The sequence below is a fragment of the Trichoplusia ni genome, chromosome 5, assembly GCF_003590095.1.
Source record: "Trichoplusia ni isolate ovarian cell line Hi5 chromosome 5, tn1, whole genome shotgun sequence".
Lineage (NCBI taxonomy): Eukaryota > Metazoa > Arthropoda > Insecta > Lepidoptera > Noctuidae > Trichoplusia > Trichoplusia ni.
Window position 1 is genome coordinate 19,145,604 of NC_039482.1, and position 20,276 is coordinate 19,165,879.

The window sequence follows — 20,276 nt, forward strand, 5'->3', positions numbered from 1 at the left end:
CAAAACTATTTCTAAAGCCGCAGCATCAATATGAAATTTAACATCACCAAACTGCACGTGTAAGTTTGTACTCGACGTTAGAAGTTCGTTTTTTGCCTCTAAACATTCATGTCATTCTATAAAATAAACAACTCGGCACAAAGGGCTTAGTCACTATCCCTTTTTATTAATATCGGTGGCTGAATGGACACAAAAGGTTTTGTCCTCATTATGTGTAATCGGAGCAACTCAGGTGTTATATTATAGCAATAATGTGCTTATAGATAAGACCGCAAATGGGGTTTAATTACATGGATGGTTTTTCGCTTTTATTGTCTGATTTAGTAGCGATTTCGGTAAAGATATACTGTTTGAGAGTGTCGGTTAATCAAGTTTAACCATTGAGTAGGAATGAATTCTATTTACGTTTTAAATAGGTAATACGAAAAATGGTGATGTCCATAAAGAAAACTTAGTTTTACAATTTTTGAGAACAGCCCACATTTCTTTCAAATATCCTTTGGGATGTGTTGCTTGTTGCTTTTGGAAAAAAGCTATTATTTTTAAAAGCTCCTGTAAAATTCTTCTATAACATTAATTTATAAACTCAGAGGATCCCTTCTTTATTACTCAGTATACTACCACTTAACGTGTAAACAATTCATGTACTTCCCATCTCAAGTTATCCAGCGATTAGCCTTCTAAAAACAATGAACATCAAAGTCACGATCACAAAACTTTTCCAATTTCTGTCCGAAAAAACCCCTCAAGGAGATTTGCATGAGTCCACACAATGAGCGGTGTATTTTGCAATATTTTCAATACCCCAGCATGGGTCCGCACTACTCGGGGGTCCTTCTTTTGTCCTCCACTTTAATATCTGTGGGAATGGACATACCGACTCCATTTAGGTAATTTATCATTCTTAAACGAGTGAGGAGACTATCCACTATTATCCTTCGCCGTGTAGTCTTTCTAGTCTTGAAAGGGCGCAGTCTTCGCCCTTTGTCCGGACATGTTCAAATTAATGACGTATTTGGCCCCAACGGGTTTCGGTATTAGCGATTTTGAGCACCGGACACAGGAGTCCGGTGTCCGATGTTTATGAATTATTAGCATTTTGGGTTCCCATAAAATCTATGTGCTGTGCTGGAATTTACACGGCTGGACAGGGGTCAGTCACGATATTATTAATATGTTGATTTATTTTAGCAGGTTCCAAGTTATGATTAAGAATTAACATAATTAGTAAATAAGGGTTCGTATATCAAATATAAATGAAAGACCAAAATTATGACATGAAAGAAGAAATTTATTCAAATTGCCTAATTTAATTTAAAAATCTAAAGTGAATATAAATAACGGCTACAAATTTTACAATCAACATCTCCCATTCTAAAGGCAGACTGCGTTAAAATGCGAAGATCATTAAAATTAACATATCAATGTAGGGTCACTATAAAAGATGGAGATGACCACAGCATCCCCGAGGTCAGAGGTCACTTGTACAAGTGCCACGAGCCCAACACGCTTTCTTTACAAATTCTCGATAAACTTGGGGATGACATAAAATTAAGTTGTTTTTTAATGTTCGGTAGTGACAGTGGACACGAGATGCGATAAAAAATGGGGAGAAGAATGAATTTATAGAGATTTGAAAGTAAAATGATACGGGATTTATAACAGATCGGTATTAACATAACTTGAACGAAGCCTGTCGCGATTTGTAAATGGTAATGTACTCGAACTGTCTGGGATTTATTATTACTAGAAGGAATTTCTTTAATATTTCTTGGAGAACCTGTAGAAATATACATGAAGCTGTCTAGATAATTAAAAGAAGGAAGTTCTAACTTCGTCTGTATTTTTTTATGTTTTGTTACCGATGAGTCGGTTTCATTGTTTGGTAATTAAAAAAGCATGAAATAGCTGTCATTTATTTTGTTCGAATAAAAATTTCAGTAGGTTTTCCTCAGTAGTTTTTTTGTTCTTAAAATAATATCATGCATCTAGCCCCTAGTGAATAATATTTTGCATTAATGGAAATACATCGCAGAAATCACAAAGCTGTTAGCGTGACTGGAGACGAGATTAATAGATACACACATATGTTGATGATAATGAGAAAAGAAATTTAGCGTGAATTTAACGCTTCGAGATTCCCCAAAGAATCCGATGTCGCGTTGGAAATTAATGATTATCCATGTTTCGTGGTCTGAGCCGGGATTGTTCGGAGTCGGATTGTCCGACCGTTAATTTATTACTCGTAAACACTTCCCAATGACCGTTATGCCACGATGACGGATAGTAAAATTTAAATAGAAAGTAAACAACGCCAGATAATATGCACGTTTTATAAAAGTGTCAAAGCTTATATTACTGATGTTTAATTTATATGCGGCTAAAACGATGAACTTGGAGCGTGCGGGAATGACAATTCTAAGAATGTTTACATTTTTAATCTTGCTACTTTTTAGAGTACCGTCCCAAAATTTATAAACTAAACCCTTTTACTAAATTTTTTTGTCTTTCGATCTGACTCTAAGTGGTCTCTCATGTACCTACGATAGCTAGACACTTGGAATTATCACTGATGATACCAACTATGTATCATCTAAAGAAGTGTTACTTTAGAAAACACATCGCCGTAACTAACGGCTCGTATTGACAATATTTTAAAGGATAAACCAATTTTCGTTGCCCGTTTTTTTCCTTACACTATTTATACGGAATCCGAGTCGAAAGTCCGAACCACACTTGACCAATCTTACATTTCTCATAAATAACATTAATTTAAGAGCATATAATTTTATAGTAGAGGTACCTATAACACTAATAGTACCGTTGGCATCAATAAATTAGATCCGCAAGCCACTTAAAGGATGATCACGACATTAAGTCCTATCTAAAGTTATCTAGTAAAGGGCAAACCAAAACAAGGCAGAAACAAAGGTAATTATGATTAATACGGTGTTCTTATCAATAGTTCTCATGAACATAATTGTAAAGCTAATACCAATAACGATATATAATTGTTTTTGCTACACGACTTTTGCACAAAAAAAAGACAATTGTCATTTTTTTTTACGAAAAATAAAGTTAGGACTGTTTAAATTTTTGAGAAAACACCGGTCAAGTGTGTCCTTGCAGAAACCCCAATTTGTAAAGCAATTATGGCAAACAATCAAATTTATTACCGTAGCAATGTTGCTTGTTTGTTTTTATTGCGGCAACAGAAATAGATCAATCTAGTCGTGTCTAGCAACACAGTTCGTGAGATACAGCTGTCACCAGGCTGTATCACCAGGTTTCAACACTATAAAACCTTTCTTCTTTTTTAAATCGAAACTTAAAGCTAACTTAAAAATAAAAGCAAGGCGAAAAATGAACGGTAGTCTAGTCCTTACTGAAACAGTGAAGACGCCAATATCATTTTTTTGATGTATTTAAGTATACAGCTTTATTTTTGACCTGTGCCTAGCAATGGGACTTCTATCGGCTGGTATTATTGCTTTTCTTTTATATGTATGTTTTTAAGGGCTCAACAAACAGAAATCAAAAACAGAATCACGTAAATCGCTTCCTATTCCTTTTAGAAGCAGCATAAAAATTACATTAACAGCAAACATTTTTCTCGTCACTTTGATTTTATTTCGGTAATCGTAGAAACTTAGATCCACTAATAGAAATTCAATTAAAAACGATAATGGAAGTGATAATACCGATTTAAAACTTATAAAAAGAGGTGCTTAAGAAATAAGTTTCTAATGTTTGTAGCTGTAGTTTTATAAATGGAATGTGAAAAATTAACACCTTCGATGGATTAAAAACGATAATGTTTTAAAGTGAGAAGTAATCTGATAATCGGATACATTTGAGTATAATCGTTTAAACTATTAATTAATAACTGATAATTGACTAAGTAGATTAAAATTTGAATAGATTTAAGAAATAGAAGAGGATTAAAATATTTTGTCTCTTGCCAATATAATAATAGACGACTTAATCACACAACAACATATTCCTAGCCACACGTAAATTTTAACCGAATTAAGAAAAAAAGCAATTCAAATTTAAATGAATCATTTAAAGATCCAATTTTTCAAAAACATATATAAAAATACATAACCTATGTAGTTAGATAATATCATTAGTCATTTATCTTTTCACTCTTAATTTCTAATTCTAGAAAGTCAGTTTTTATATTTTTTTAAATATTTACAAACAAACAATAAAACGTTCCGATACTACATCTATAGACACAAACACACACAAACCACAAGAACACATTTACAACAACAATACCTGTCTAATTCCTTCACATTGAAGGAACATACCATTTTACCCACTTTTTCTGTCTCCTCTTTCAGCATATTTCCATGAACTTTTAGCATCACAAAGTGTAAGATATTCATCGCTTCTACTGCAGTATAATGCTGTATAATACTTTCATTAATGTCGATAGTCATTTGTCAAACGGTTGATGGTCGCAGTCACGGCTCTCGGTTTGATTGGAGCGTCGTTTGAGTGGTCTCCAAATGGTTATTTACCTTATCTGATATATCATCTAAAAGTGCTATCGGAATACCTTGGATTCAGAGATTTTGTAAAACCTTTTTGTGACATTAATGAGTCGATAGTATCTGTTCACGAAATATCAGTTTGTTTACACTTTACAGGCGGTATTTATATATCCGTAATTTATAAGGTTGTATACTTCAAACTAAAGCGTTGGAATAATTTTGTCACAGTTCACAGAAGTCTTTAAAACAACCATAAACACACATCTGAGGTAGCTAATAGCCAAAAATGAACATACACTTAATATTCCGACAACAATTGAGCAGATGTTAAGTAAAAGCTATCAAATATCAATCGAGCACCGATTTCCTCGACCAAATCGGCTGCGTCAGTCTCCAGACATAGAACCCACTACCGTGCGCTAAGGCAAATCGCATAAGATCTTATCAAAGGATTATCTCGGGTTATCGCACATCTGTCCCCTACCAACCAACAGCCACGTCCCCAATGACCATTACTCTCAGTCACCAATACATTACTGACTTTCTATCATCACGAGCGTGTAAATCTTGAACGAAAGTGTCAGTGTATACGGTTGTGTTAGTTTTAATCGATGTATGTTGTTTTCGATCCGCTTGCAAAAGATTAGGACGGTGGAAGCGTGATCTTAGTTACACAAGGTATTTATGTAAAGTTGGTATCTTCCCGAGCGATCGCCGGCCGATACTAACATTGTTTGAAGATACTATTGGCATTGTTTGCAGGCAGATGGGAAGTGAACGCTGACGATATTGGGACGGAGGAAGTATTGCGAGACAGCTGACGTGGCCTCTTTACATCATACGTGTTTCAAAATGTTCTATAAATATCATAGGCATTCAAGCGACTACGAAAAAACTAGTCAGCTAAACTAAATGTAATTAACGGCATCAAATGACAGCTATTTTGCGTTAAATAAAAAAGAATGAACAAAATCGGTTGATATAGTCCGAAGTTCTGAGATAGGTAACAAGCATAAAAAATAGAGACGAATTGAAAAAGTTTTTGAAATGGTTGAAAATTGATGTTTATAGAGGGAATAGACAAGTGGTAGATATTAGTACGTCCATAAATAAAAGAACAATAAAACTCGATAATTAAAAACAATTGAAAATAATCCACGCTTAATACAGAAGTTACAAACATAACTAAGTGACAGAGATAAAACACAAAATCTCCCACTTAACAACAAGATACAATTTTACGTTTATTTAAATGGACAAACAAAAAAAGTCAACTAATAAAAACTTCACAATTCCAAATTAGTTCCCCTAACCGCTAAGTCATAAAACGGGAAAAAAACAAAACGAAAAAGTTCTTACTACGTCGTAAAAGCTCTCAAGAAGTTATAAACAATTAGCTTCCTAACCGGCTGGTTAGAAGCGAGTAAAACAGCCCTTTTCTAACAATCCAACAAAAAAAAGATTAAAAAACAATAGGATGGAGGGTGATTCTCTTCAAAATTTGTTCGGTGACAACATTCATCTCAATCAATTGTTGCTACCTCCCTGAGGAATAACCCTTCCCTCCCCGGAGGTATACCCTCCGTAACCCAATTAATGGGGGTTTCGTGTGACCGCAAAAAAATTAGATTGAAATGTTTATTTGATATGTGAGGCGAAGATGTGGTGAAGGGAGGTATTGTGTGACTTTGGGTAGGGACGATGTTTTTTTTAATTTTGCCATCTATCCGTTTTTTTTTCAATCATCTTAAGTCGAACTAATCAGTAGGTATTAATTAGTTTGACTTTTAAAACTATCTCTATCCTGTGCCATCTCTTTTACTTCCTCATATGCTTCTGCCTTTTCATTCAGTTAGTCTATATTCTCCGTCCCTTCTTAATCTCTTTCTTCCTCTTCCTCTTCAAAAAATTGCACCAACAGAAAAGAAGAATCCACTTATATGTCACTATTATTAAAACTACGATAATTTCTTCAGATCTCTATCTACAATACAAATAAATCATCACATTAATAGCTATAAGATTTAATATGGGTAAGAAGTAAGTCTTTGCTTCCTGTACTAACCAATGCCTGTACCCCGAACTCTTAAAAAAACCGTCGGCACTATAGAAGCGAGAAGACGCTATACACTGCATATAGCGGCCTCTCACTCCCACGACAATATGGTCCCACTTCAGACAGTAACTGGTAGTGGATGCCTACTGTAATATGTAGGATTAGTGATGGCAACATCAATAACAGATGTAGCGGCTGATGACATATAATATTTTGTAGATAGATTTGTTTGATAAATGGACTGTATTGTCTACCAATAGTTAAATAAGATTTTATAGAAATTTTACTCATTGCACTTTTTCTTTGCCTGTCTCACAAGCTAATTCACCATAGCATTCAATAAACTAGCCTCTATTTCCAATAAATAATAAGTTTTAAAAGCAATAAAAACTACGTCGTATTTAATACTTCGTCATCTAGCTAATCTATTATCCTTCAAAATCTTAATTTACCACAACATTTTCCTTAATTTATCCCTAGACAAGACTCAAAACTGCGCCTTCTGGCTAAACGCACGCCACACCACACGCCTTACCAACTGAGCTACGAGTACCTAAAACTAAAGTTAAGTATGGTATTTACTAAAAGCGGCCAGTTTAACCAGGAGTCGCTAGTTCGGGTCCTGCCTGGGGACTATTTTTCTGCAGTGTATTACTGTATTCAATTGCAAATATTATTCAGTACTTAACACTTTCTGTGTATAACATAACAAATATATTCACAGATCCCAAAAACAAAACTAAGGCTCCAAGGACCATCTATGTACCAAAAGGACCGCGCATACCCTATCAACACTCTATCAATTCCACTCGAGAGCGCGACTCTTCATAAAAAGCTCCGGCACAATAGGACCTGATTAGTGATGATTGGGCTTCAGAGGGCTGACCCAATGAAATTAATTATTCAAAGTATGTCTGCTCAAGATATTCTTGTTATCCGATATTGTTTGTTTGAATTTCTTAGGTTTTTGATTTCGATGTGACTGCCATACTGATGATCAATTAATGTTTTTGGTTGGTTTTGAACAAGGATGTTTGTTTTCCATGTGTTTTAATTCATTCGGATAGGTATAAGGCAATTTATTGATGAAACTTAGAGTAGATGAAAATATGTATAAAGAATTTTGGAAACATGTTATCTACCAAGAGCATATATTATTTAGAGACAACGTTCAATTAAATATCGAGAAAATTAAAAAAAAACCCTATCACTGCATATTCTGAAAATCCTTCGTGAGACTAAATACAAATCTCTTTACCAGGCAACACCATCAATTCAACAACAACTCTACAACTACTCTATCCCAACTCCACTCACAAGCAAGAACTCATACAAAATCCTCGACCTAACTCGGTCTATTCAGCCGCTTAATCAAGCCAGCTGTACGTTTTTTCACCCACGCCGGTACCTCTAAGCAAGTGCAAACAGAAAGACCTCCCCAGGCCACAAAGGACTCAAAGAGCGATGCCCATATTAAAATTTCCTTCAGAATAATCCGTACACAACACAATATCAAAATTTAATATCATTTTAATCTTAATTCTCCTTATTAATGTTAGCCAAGGAGGGTTCGACTTAGGGTTGTTACGGGATTTACCTGGAGTTTTTAAGGAAAGAAAATGTTAAAAAATGGCAGTAAGTGTTGTTTTTTAACTTGTGATGGTTAGTAGAATATTGATGCTATCAAAACAGTTGAAATAGGGATATTCAGCAGTTGATGGTTTAAGCAGGATGTGATGATGAAAATCGAGAGTCATTCAGTGATTGAAATAGCAAAAAAAAATTATATGGAATTTATTGTTACGTAACACTGTCTTAGTCATTACTAAGGTTGAAATTTCATCCTTGGCAAATATTGGTAGCCCTAAAACTTTACCAAATCTTAGCCTCTACAACCCATTCACCGAAAAACTAACCCTACACCCCAAACACAAAGTTGGATATCCAATAAACGGCACACTTCCTAAAAGATGGCAGGAAGCGTTGAAAAGCAGGTAAGTTCAAAGATAACGCCTGTCTTTGGCGAATAAGGCTTAATTAGGTCGAAATACTTCTATCGAAATCTTTGAAATTTGCATTTTATGATTCTGTTTAATGTAGAGACGGTTCAAACAGACAAAGGGAGGATTACCGTGGGAGATGGGATTCTAAGACAGCTAAGGAATTTAATTTGCCAAATTTGATGTGCTTTGACTAGTTTTTGCATTACCAAAAATATTTGCATTAAGTGTCGATACTTAGATAAGAAAATGTAGAGTAATGTAGTCAAGAATACACTAAGATTCAGCATTAACCAATTATTACTTAAGGACTACTCTAATAGGGTTAAGATATCAGTATGCCCACTAAATATTGGTTAATCTTTATCACTAGATTTTGCACTAGTTGGATAGTTTAGTTTGAACGACACTATAATATGTTGTACGTATGGTTTGTTGACACGTATGGCAATGGCATTTAGCAATGATCCCTAAATAATAAATTTTCAAATGTAGTAAATGGCAGAAATATTACCGTATAATTACCATAGTATTTGGTATCCGTATTGACATATATTTTTTGGAAATATTCAACTTGACTATCGCCCATTCAGTTGCTATCCAAAAACGCCAGACGCAGTATCAACAGTGACAGTTCTATACAGACATATACCATGTCCATTACTCATAAAAAGGGTGGATTTTGTCACCAAATCGGTGTCGGGGTGGATTCTTTAATTAAAACAATGATACCACCCTCTGATGGATCACTGGACGCACTAATTGATGGGCTTTGTGTGTACCGAGTTCGAGTTCCGGTTCGGTATAATTATATTAACTTTTTACACCTCTTTACTGTGTAATTGATATGTGAAACGAAAGTATAAAAAGTAACTGTTTATTTTGGTTTAGCACTTTTCAAATTTACATTAATCATATCAAAATGAATGTCATGTAGTAATTGGAGCTTTTTTTCTAAAATTAAAACACAACTTATCAATAACATCAATCAATCGCATTTCGCAAAACATGCCACAAAACATGACAAATATAAATAAAAAGTTAATCAAGCCGAAAAAGTCACCCCATTGAGAACATAAGGTCCTACTGTACGCGTCTGAACGCAGCGGAGACAATGCTCGCGTTATTAAAGAATCCATCACAACACAATACGCCGATGACAAAACTCTTACTTTGAACTCCTTCCTAATCGCAGGGAAAACTTTATTTTGTAGGCTGATAGTCGTATTGAGAATATTACGTTCGATACTAAGTTACTATACTGTTTTTATTGTTGAGGTAAAGCAAGACTGAAGTCATGCTCCATGTTTAAACAGTATTATAGTTTCATTTTCACTGAAAAAGAAAAATATATTTTCTTATGCGAGTAAGACGATACGTTTTTTACCAAAACAATTAATCGAACTTGACATAAATAGTTACAAAAGGTTATAAACCAGAACGCATTTGAAAAGATTCACAAAAAATATGCGTTAACATAAAATCTTTAAGATATGCAAAGTTTTCGATAATATATTAAAAATTACTTTTATGATAAGTAAATCGTAGTGGGACAGGTGATTATAAATCAATCACAGTTAATGGATGCAGAAAGTGCTATAAACCGGTGAGTTAGCGTATAATACTGACGGTGACACTTTGATGAAGTCAAACCACTTTATTGACGTGACATCGTAAGATAATAAAAACACTGTTTTATTCTTTTATAGGTCTTGTGGCTGTTTACATAATATTACATTGGTTTTGACCAAAGAACTTACTCAAAAATATTTATGAACATTTTGGCCGTAATTTCTGAAGGACCAAAAATTGAAATGTGTACCGAAGGACCAGGTTTTTAATATTCACTTTAGTGACAGTTACGGGAGTGCGTCCCAACCGCGATGGTTAGAAGACAATGGCACCGTGGTTTTGTTCGACATCAGAGGGGCGACGGTAATGAAAAACATGGGAGCTCCTGACTCCGCGCCCCATGTCCCGATTGACTTTCATATCGATTTGTTCCTCAATTTTAATTAGGATTTAAATGATTTTAACTTTGTTAGCGACATGGATGTTTGTATCTATTTTAGTTCTGCTCTGATGTACACTTTGAAATTGAAGTATCATTTCATCCAGGGTGTGTCAACTCAGTGGTAGAGTGTCTGTTTCGCATGCTGAAAGTCCTGGGTTCAAATCCCAGCACCTCCAAATTCATCATCTGAATCAGCTTTTTGTTTAGTTTTGTTCTTTATTTGAAAAGAATACCTTCACTACTTTGAATGCCGAAATAAATTAATAGTTTTGAAAACACTGACTACAAAATCTAACATCTCAGAAATACGACTAAAGGATCATTTTTCGGACAAAAAGACCAAATATCAAGAAACACTTTTACTGAAACTACTCTCTTGGATCACAACATCATTCGTACTCGAATATCGAGTGTTTCGAGTGTATCGCTTGGAACAATACTCGTACAATGAATGTTTGTGGCCGTATATCACCGCGGCTTGCGAACAATGGCGCCTGCGCAGCCGGCGCTTGCGTGCCTGCGGTATGGACCGTCTTGATACTTGAATCTATATTTCAATGTTCATGTTTTGTAGTTTGAGTATAAGAAGGGTTTTTGTTTGTACATTCTATTAAGTTAAACGATGCTGTTGTAACACTGTATTTACTTTGATTTCAGAGTAACAAATATAGTACAAGTTAAGCAAATAAAGTTCTTATTTCATAATATGTTAAAACAATGTATAATTGTAGAAAAAATCTACAATATTCATTAAAATAACTAACAATTAAAAATACCCTTGCAAAATAATCTCAAGTATCAAGACTAGTCACGTTTTAACATAAAAGTTAAATACCGCGTTATAAACTAACCGATGTCCAGCGGTCAATATAACATAATACATACAAACATCAATACGGCAAAACACCCTCACTTCCCATGACCCATGGCGACATTGTACCGCAAAACAATTGCAAATGTCTCAAAAATGTACCAAAGATTACACAGCATTCAAAAACTGCAAAAATCCACACATGGCTTTATATCAACGGAACAAGGTTCAAAATTGTTTGGCGTTTTTGGATTTGAAGATAAAGTTATATTTGTAAGGAACAAAAGGCATTTTGTCCGTATCGAGTAGTCTAAACAGACGGGTGGACTCTTTGTTTCGGTACTCTTTGGTTAGCCGCGATTTATTAGATGTCGTAGGAGACGGGATTAGTGTTCTTCCCTTAAATATTATTTAAGTATCGTGGGAACACGTATTTGTAATTGTATAGCGATTCTACAGCGTTTAGGTTGCTAAATGGGTCGGAATGGGTGTTTGTAAGACAGATGTGTGTTGATCTTGAGTGGACAACCGTTACTGATCACCGTATTTCTTTGGTTACCGCAATTAATAAAATTTGGTCCTTTATGAAGCAAAAGGACCAAACCATCTACTCGGATACCGGTTGTTTGTAAAAAGTAAATTAAATCAGGATGAATGAGAGTTAGTTAAAAAAAACCTTAACTCCAGAACGGTTTAGGATGCATTGCAAAAATGTTCAAGAATATGTTCCAAAAATGCTGATTAAAAAAACACTAAAGTCAATAAATAATGGAATTAATAAATAATAATCGGCAGTCATATTCGCAGTGCCATATAAGTAATTATATTCCACTTAGGAATATTATTGCACCCTCACACAATAAAGCTTGTGCAATTATTCAGTGCGACCGCTCTTGGTCCAGGCTCGCGGGGCGCACTTTTATTAACATCTGTCAATTTTGATGACCACTGATATTCAACAGGACTTGGTAGGACACCGCTTTTTCATGAACGATAAGAATATACGTTATTTGCTACTATGGCAATAATTATAATAATATCGGGTGAGCTTCTTGATGGTTCTTCTAGATATGAATGATATTTTGGAAATGCGCCACTTGAGTCATGAATATTAACGAGTAATAATATGAAGACACTACATTTTCTTTACTCAGAATACATTTAACCCTGTACTTATATAAGCCTCTGCTACTACTAAATACGTGATTCAACGTACCTAATCGTACCCATTTATTCCAGATATCCGTACAAAAGGACCAATGTATTAAAACTGCACGCAAATCGTTTAACCTCACAGTATTATAATGTGGCTTGTCAGAGTTTAAGCCTCCTCTTTGCTCTAATCTCTGACACCGCATAACACAATAAAAGACCTCATATCTAGTACTGTTAACACTGTCTACTGGCCTCCTACCACCAGCTCCTAAAGTAAGATACCAGTCGTGAAAGGGAGATGCCGCTCTACAGCATGTATTCGCCGTCTCGCTCTCACAAGTAGGTCCTCTGGTCCTCTGTCCCCCACTCTGTATGTAAATGGTGTAATTCGTCAATAGCCGGCGGCTATCGCTAATTGATTTCTATTTGCCCCTCTTTAATTGTAGCGTGTGATTCGATGGGCATTGAATTATTCATGGCTATAGGATGGCGGTAGTATGTAGCCAGTTTGATAAATGATTTTAATTGTTCTTATTGGAAATGAGGTTGTAGAAAAGTAAGGTTTTGGTAAATTTAAGTTTAGTTTCGTAAGTATTTTCAAACTAAACTGAAGAATTTGGTACAAGTTATATTGCTGCAGTCCAATTAGAAAAATAAACACCAAAATAACACTAATTACTTAAGTCATCCAGTCTACTTATAAGTGAAGCAAGAACTAACTTGAAAATAAATTAAATCCCACAAATAAACGTTGCATAAATGACAAAGACCAATAAATTTCGTCGAAAACTTAGACCATCTAAAATTACTTACTCAAAGCGAAACTATTCGAAAAACTAAAGCCATGTCTGAGGGGAAGACAGAAAAATTGTTATTTTATTGCATTTGAGGGCGCGCATGTCATATTTTATTCTCCAGTCGCCATTTTCTTAGTTTCCAACCTATTCCCTTTTGTACCGCCACGAAGGACCACTTTTAAGAGTCGCTGGTCCTTTTGGCTTCGCAATAGGGGCTTTGAAAGTCGTTTTCTGGAATTTTCGGGGTTTTTAAATGTTTGTGGATTGCGTGCGTGTCGTCACACGCACGGACGGGTAGTATATCATTTTCTTTGTACAAATGGGTGAAAGTATTCTGTGAGGCGTCCTAATCTGGTAGAATAAACAATGGCGAGTGTCTACCGTTTTATTGTCGTCTTTAAAACCCTTGAGATTTTTGTTTTCTTTTTAAGTAAAAAAAAGAAAGTACTCTTTTAGTTCCCAAAAGTTATATCAATTTAAACACTGTAGACTTCGTATTGCATACGTGTCGAATGCGTAATACATTTCTACCGTCCAGTCATCGGGCTATTTTTACATCGGCCGGGAATCGAAGCCGCGACACCGCTCGTAAATCACCAGAGGTATAAGCACTAATGTCGTGGAACTAACACATTTCACGCACCGCCACAACCGTTAATGTGGCCTAAATAATGTTTTGGTCCCGTCTTAAAGCGAAACCAATAAAATCTGTTATTCAAATCAAATTATTTATTTTCAAAAACAAAAGTTAATGGTTGTAAAAGTTGACAAAGAACTTACTGGTTCGTGTTTAAGATTACGTATTTGTGCCTTAAGGGTGTTTTACACGAAACAACATAAGTCTCAGGGTGCCAACGACTTCATAGTCTCATAGAGGATCCTAGTATGAGAATGTTTGGAAACTCAAATAGCCAGATATCAGAGGTACGCCCTGAAAGTGGGCTAGGAATATCTTATTGGATTACTTAGAAGATTTGATCAGAGCTGTAGCACCAGTAACAAGCACAGTACGCTTTTAAAGCGTCTGACAATCATAGATGACTCTTACAAAAAATAGACCTATCTTTTAAATAATCATCCTTCTCTGTTAAAACATAGAGATCCACTTTCTTAAGAGGTTTCAACTGAATCGTGTATAGTTCCTATGACGCTGGATAGAATAATTCTAATTTGAAAATGTGAATATACGTTTTAATTGATTTCTTATAAGAACCATCACCACCAACCAACTCACAATTGGTTTTTGACAAATTTTTGGCAGCTTTGCATGTAAGTTTACATCAAAGTCACATGTTGTTAAGTAAACTAATTCCATTTTGTTTGTAGTCTGCTTGAACACCGTACAATGCTTTAAACACTTGACTTTGTCTTTATAATAAGCCTTCTATGTATTGTTTGAGTTTTTAGCCAGGTTACTCTGGATGTGGTCACATGGTATCTGAATCAGAGTTCCTTTTGTTTCTTCTAACCTAAAACAAAGCTAAAAAGGTACAACGGTATAAAACCATCCTTAGCTTTTTTTCCTTTAGTCACCCAGTCAGAAAGCTGTAGTTTTTTTGTTGCTTTGAGATAGACATAATGAATCTTTAAACACCTGCCAGAAAAACGGAGGATTGCTTCAACTTATCTCCTTCTCCTGTTCTTTATTTCGTTAGCCGACAAATTGTTTCATACCTTTCACTTTTCAACGGAGTATCCTATTGTAAATGGGCATAGATCCCCAAAACCTAGCCCACAGCTACAGGCAAAGTCGCGGTGAACTCATAACATCTCACCCAAGAGCGTTCACCCCTGACCCCTAACTGCCTCTGGTCATCTCGAGACGAGTGCCGTCTCTCTCGCACTCGTGTTCCCTGGTGTCTAGCTGTCCCTGTCCCCCTGTGCACGATCCGATCCGAGTGGATCCGGGTATCCTCAGAATTGCAGTTGGTAGCTCGGTTCACGAATTGTGGATTTGAATATTTATTTTATTGTCATGTTGGTTTTTGTTATCAATGTAAAACTTGTTGTCAATGTAATTTTTCATGGTGTTGTTAATGTTTGTTTTGTATGACATGTGTAACTATATTTTTTCATATTGTTTGAATGTTTTGTTTTTGCCATCTAATTCTTTCCTACAAGTAACTTAAGTCCTATAAGATTCGATTCCGAATAAGAATGTCGTTTTAAGTAAAGTACTTAACAATTATCTCTTAGCTTACAAAATTAAAAAAATATAGTCAGCAATGCAGAGTGCCGCTCTCTGATGTTCGATACAATCTTTCTAATTTTTGGCACTAACTGTTTTTTTTTAAACAAACTGAAGGTTTTCCGATGTTAGATACGTAACATACATTATGTCTTTGCTGCTGGGCAAAGACCTCATCCCATATCGGAAAAGTTTCAGTTAAGATTCAATTAAATAACTTTAATTTACCTCCAAACGTTCACTTACAAACAACCATCCCGATTCCAAAACCATGTCCTCCCACACTCAATCTAAAACAACGCCATCTATGATCACCAGAACGAACTAACCTCATTTACCCACTCGTGTACCGAGTCACAATCAAAACTGAAGACGCTTGGATACCGCTCGTGCTCACACATACGAACACATTAACTGTACTGCGCTTACACATATATATACTTACTTACTATACTAGTATTTAATGTTAGAAATATTACTATAACTATAGGTGTATTGTCGGAACTTGGTAGGTACTGTGATCTTTATGTATTTCACCGACGACGCAAGAAGATGAGTGTTATAAGTTTGACGTGTGAGTCTAACAATCTGTGTATGGCGTCATGGCTCCTGTTTTTTTTATCCTAACACGCTTTTTTTTTCAAAATGTCTGAAGATCATCAACTGTAAAAAGGTTTTTTGGCGAAAATTGCGCTCTTATAACTAAATAATTGTAGAAAACTTAATCAACTTCTTGTTTAATCATGTTTACATGTCATATTCAATACAGACAAATAAAATTAATCTATAATCTATTCTCAATTTGACCACTTTAGGAGTTTCTTAAACAAAAGGCCAAACGGAGCCCTATTACTGCGGCTTCGCTGTCTGTCCGTTCGTCCGTCACCAGACTACATCTTATGAACCGTAAGAGCTAAACAATTGAAATTACGGTAAATAATGTATTTCCGCAGTGATAATTTTGTTGTGGGTGACAGATTAATTGAGGGTACCCACAAATGTATGTACCTATTTGTTATTGAAATGAAACTAATTTTACGGATTTTATCGCGGTTTAATTTTAGATCTTAGTTCCCGAGTTCGTATTTGTTATTAACGATTTGTTAATCTTTCTTTATTCTATTTGTAGGGAATTCTGAGTGTCGAGAGCCCAACTTCCTTTTTTTCTACTTTTGTGTGTTTAAGACTAAAGATGATAATAAGCACTCGTGTTAACCGGATAAATGTCGGTCAGTGAAGTGGGGACGGGGTAGCTCGTATTTTATACATGTGGTTTATGTTTAATTTTCTTCTAGTCAGGTGAAGGAGCCGGTGGCCTGTTGGTTTAGTGGTTAGTGACCCTGACTGCTATACCGGAGGTCGTGGGTTCGATTCCCACCCAGGACAAATGTTTGTGTGATGAGCACGATCATTTGTTCTGTGTCTGGGTGTAATTTATCTATAATATGTATGTATTTAGAACTATATAAGTATGTTTATCAGTTGTCTAGTACTCATCATAACACAAGCTCTGCTTAATTTGAGACTAGATGGCGTTGTGTGAATATTGTCCAACATTATATTATATTAATATTGAAGAAGCTCTGTTTTTTTTTTAATAAAAGGCAGCGCAAAACCTATAAAAAGTTAAGCTGTATCTTGATTTTTATTTTAAATACTGGCTTTACAAAACATTTTTTAATTTACTAATAAATATTTTATTAATGCGATATAATTTAAAAAATATATATTTAAAATTATTTCCTAAGCTTCATTGTTTTGAATGGTACCGCAATAATAATTATTATTACTGTCATATTATTATCATCATAAAAATAACTCAATACCTAAAACACGACTTACATAATAATAATATAGTACTGTTGCAATGTAATTACAACACTAAAAGGGGTTGTGCACTGACCTCTATTATAAATATTATAATACGCTGTCTGGGCATGATAACTATGATTTAAAGCGCCTAAGGTTACCAGAATATCCAGCAAAGTGTAACTGCAAATACATTTGTCATCAAAATATAAATTTCAAGGTCATTTATTGCTGCTCTCTGGCTTGTATTAACGCCATAGCGGATCCATAGACAATTGACGTTTCTCCAGGTGATTGAATTGTCAAAGACACGTCACTTATCGAAAAGGAATATTCTTCCTACTTAGACGAGCAATGTTTGAGTGCTAATTATTTATTACCAGAATGCCGTAACGTAGTTTAGTACCGGTCAATGGCAATAGGGGATCGTAACAAAAGAGACTTACGTTGATGTGATTTTGATTTCCATACATCACTGCGCACCTACAGGAAATTGTTAAAAGAGTAACAGTGACTTTTTAGAATTTGCCTTGTTTTTTTTTGTTTTTTTTTTTTGTCGTTTTTATTTGGGGTGCACTACAAGTACTTGATTTTTCTGCTGTCAACAAAACAAAATTTGTAAACTAATTGTTCGCAGCATTTTTTTTACTTTGTTGTTTTGATAACAACAAAAGGTATAATTCAAACTTCGTAACAATCGCCATTAAATTTTGTAAAAAAAAATAGCATCCTAATAATAATTAAGAATAGCGCCATCTAGCGAATGATTCAATCGTGTAGAATTTAGGTTTATTTTATTACTTACACAAAACAAACAGCAAAATACATTTTTATCTACAGTTTTTCATTTTAATTTAAATTTGTTGTTGCTTTGAATAACTAGTGTAGTATTTCAAATTGCAACGCACCGGGGATGTAACTCAGTGGTAGAGTGTCTGCTTCGCATGCTGAAAGTCCTGGGTTCAAATCCCAGCATCTCCATCGACGCGCAGTGATTTAGTTTTGATACTTTTTACTTTCTTATTGGTATTTTTTAATAAATTATGTTAAAAAATACGAGAATTGTTCAAATACAAGCTATTACTCAGTCACTGTCTATGATTATTTGCGTCAATAGAGCGCAACCCCGCGGCACGTGGGCGACCACAAAATGTTTCAAACAATATATTTAAAAGAAGCTGATTGACATGCACCTGGACATACAAATTAAATGTACAATTTTGATTTTTATTATTTAATCTCTTTTTGAAAGGGGTAGGCAGAAAATACAGCACCGATGACTGAATACTCTTAAGGTCAGCAAGGACAATTACTCAGTACTAAAAGTAGATAATTAAGAAATAAAAGATAAAAAAATACAACTCTAAGAAAGAAAAAACCGCATAAATAGCAATAAAACTTCAACAACAAATAAGGTACTTCAATAACATAGGTATTCTCTTTTTTTGAAGAATTTTCAATTTTTTTTCAGTTATTGCTGTCACTATTCTGCCAACGACAATTCCACATTCGAAATCCAACTTTTAATTTACGAATCAAATTATCCCTAACCCTAAAACAGGCAGGCAACCTAAAAAATACACAACGATAAAAAAATCGAAAAAAATACAATTAACGAAACCAATAACAAATTAACACAAAACGAACAATTTTAAACGAATAACGAAAGGCCAAGCCATCATAGCACCACGGTTTTAAAGGTAAACCCCATTAGGTTGGGTCGGCCCTTGAATAGTTGATAGCCACCAAAATGTCAGACCAAATGGAATAACATATGAGGTACAACTTCATCAACTGCCGAAATGCTGATCTATATTTTATTGGGGATTATAGAATGGTGATTAGGGGCTGTTCACATGTCATGTGTAATGAAAAGACGCTTTGAACCGCTTTTGAAACCAAACTTGTCAAGTGAAACATTTCAAGTCGGTCTCGTGATACTCAAGGTTCGCTACAAATAGCTGAAATATAAAACAAAACTTAGCGTCGAAATTTATTTTTAATGGCTTTTTGTTTTTTAGTGGCATGACAATATGACATCATTTGTAAAATAATAACTTTCTATCACGGTTCACGAAATTCAGCCCGGCTACCGAAAAATGGACGGATAGTTTGATAAAAGTAAAAAGCTCTGTAAAAGGTTTCCTTTTTACCCTTTAGGTACAGAAACCAAAATCCCTATTTAAAGAAATTTGTCAAACCTTTAAAAAATGTTGTAAGCCGTCGTGTCTGGTCATAGCAGATCTACCCTTTTTTAAGAACTTTGTTTTTAACAATTACCTAAGTATAACACTGCAATACTTAAATGAAGAAATCCTCACATCGTAAGAAAACACGACACACCTCCTTTTCTAAAGTCGGCTCAAGATGTAAGTAAGTCATTATTCTATTGTCTAGTAATTTTCTTAGGTGAGAACTTTGAACGGTAGATAACGACATAAGTGCATTAGTGTTAAACAATTTACAGACAGTTTGCTGTACGTGGTACTACGCGGTACTAGTTAGTGACTGCCTCCAGGCAGTTGCGGGCTTACATGGAAAGCCATTGTACTTTACGATATGGGTGTAACAATAGCAAAAATGTAAACTCTTTGAATGTTAGTTTATTATCTGTAAGTAAGAGATTACAAGTAAATATGTTGTAAAGCACAGCATCCAGTGCTAAAATAGTAGTCAAAAAAGATAGTCTTTTTCTGTTCTGTATATTGTAGACTGTATCCTATACTGTAATAATATCAAATAATAACATTCATATCAAACCGATCTGGATCGAAAAAAATATTATCTGAAGGAGATAGGCCAATACCAAGACAAGAAGAATGCTGCTTTTGCCCGACATCCAAAGTTAAAAATTCTTTAGATTCAAGTACTGCAGTGGTCGTGGCAGCGTTGCGATGCAAGGAGCAGGTTCGACCTCAACGCAGACAAATACCAATCTTTTTTA

General features: G+C 34.9%; 1 non-coding gene across 1 annotated transcript; it reads left to right on the plus strand.

Moving 5' to 3' along the window:
• The first annotated feature begins 18,241 nt into the window (after window positions 1-18,241).
• Window positions 18,242-18,313, plus strand: Trnaa-cgc. The gene has a single exon. It is a non-coding gene; the product is annotated as a tRNA-Ala (tRNA).
• The last annotated feature ends 1,963 nt before the right edge of the window (window positions 18,314-20,276 follow it).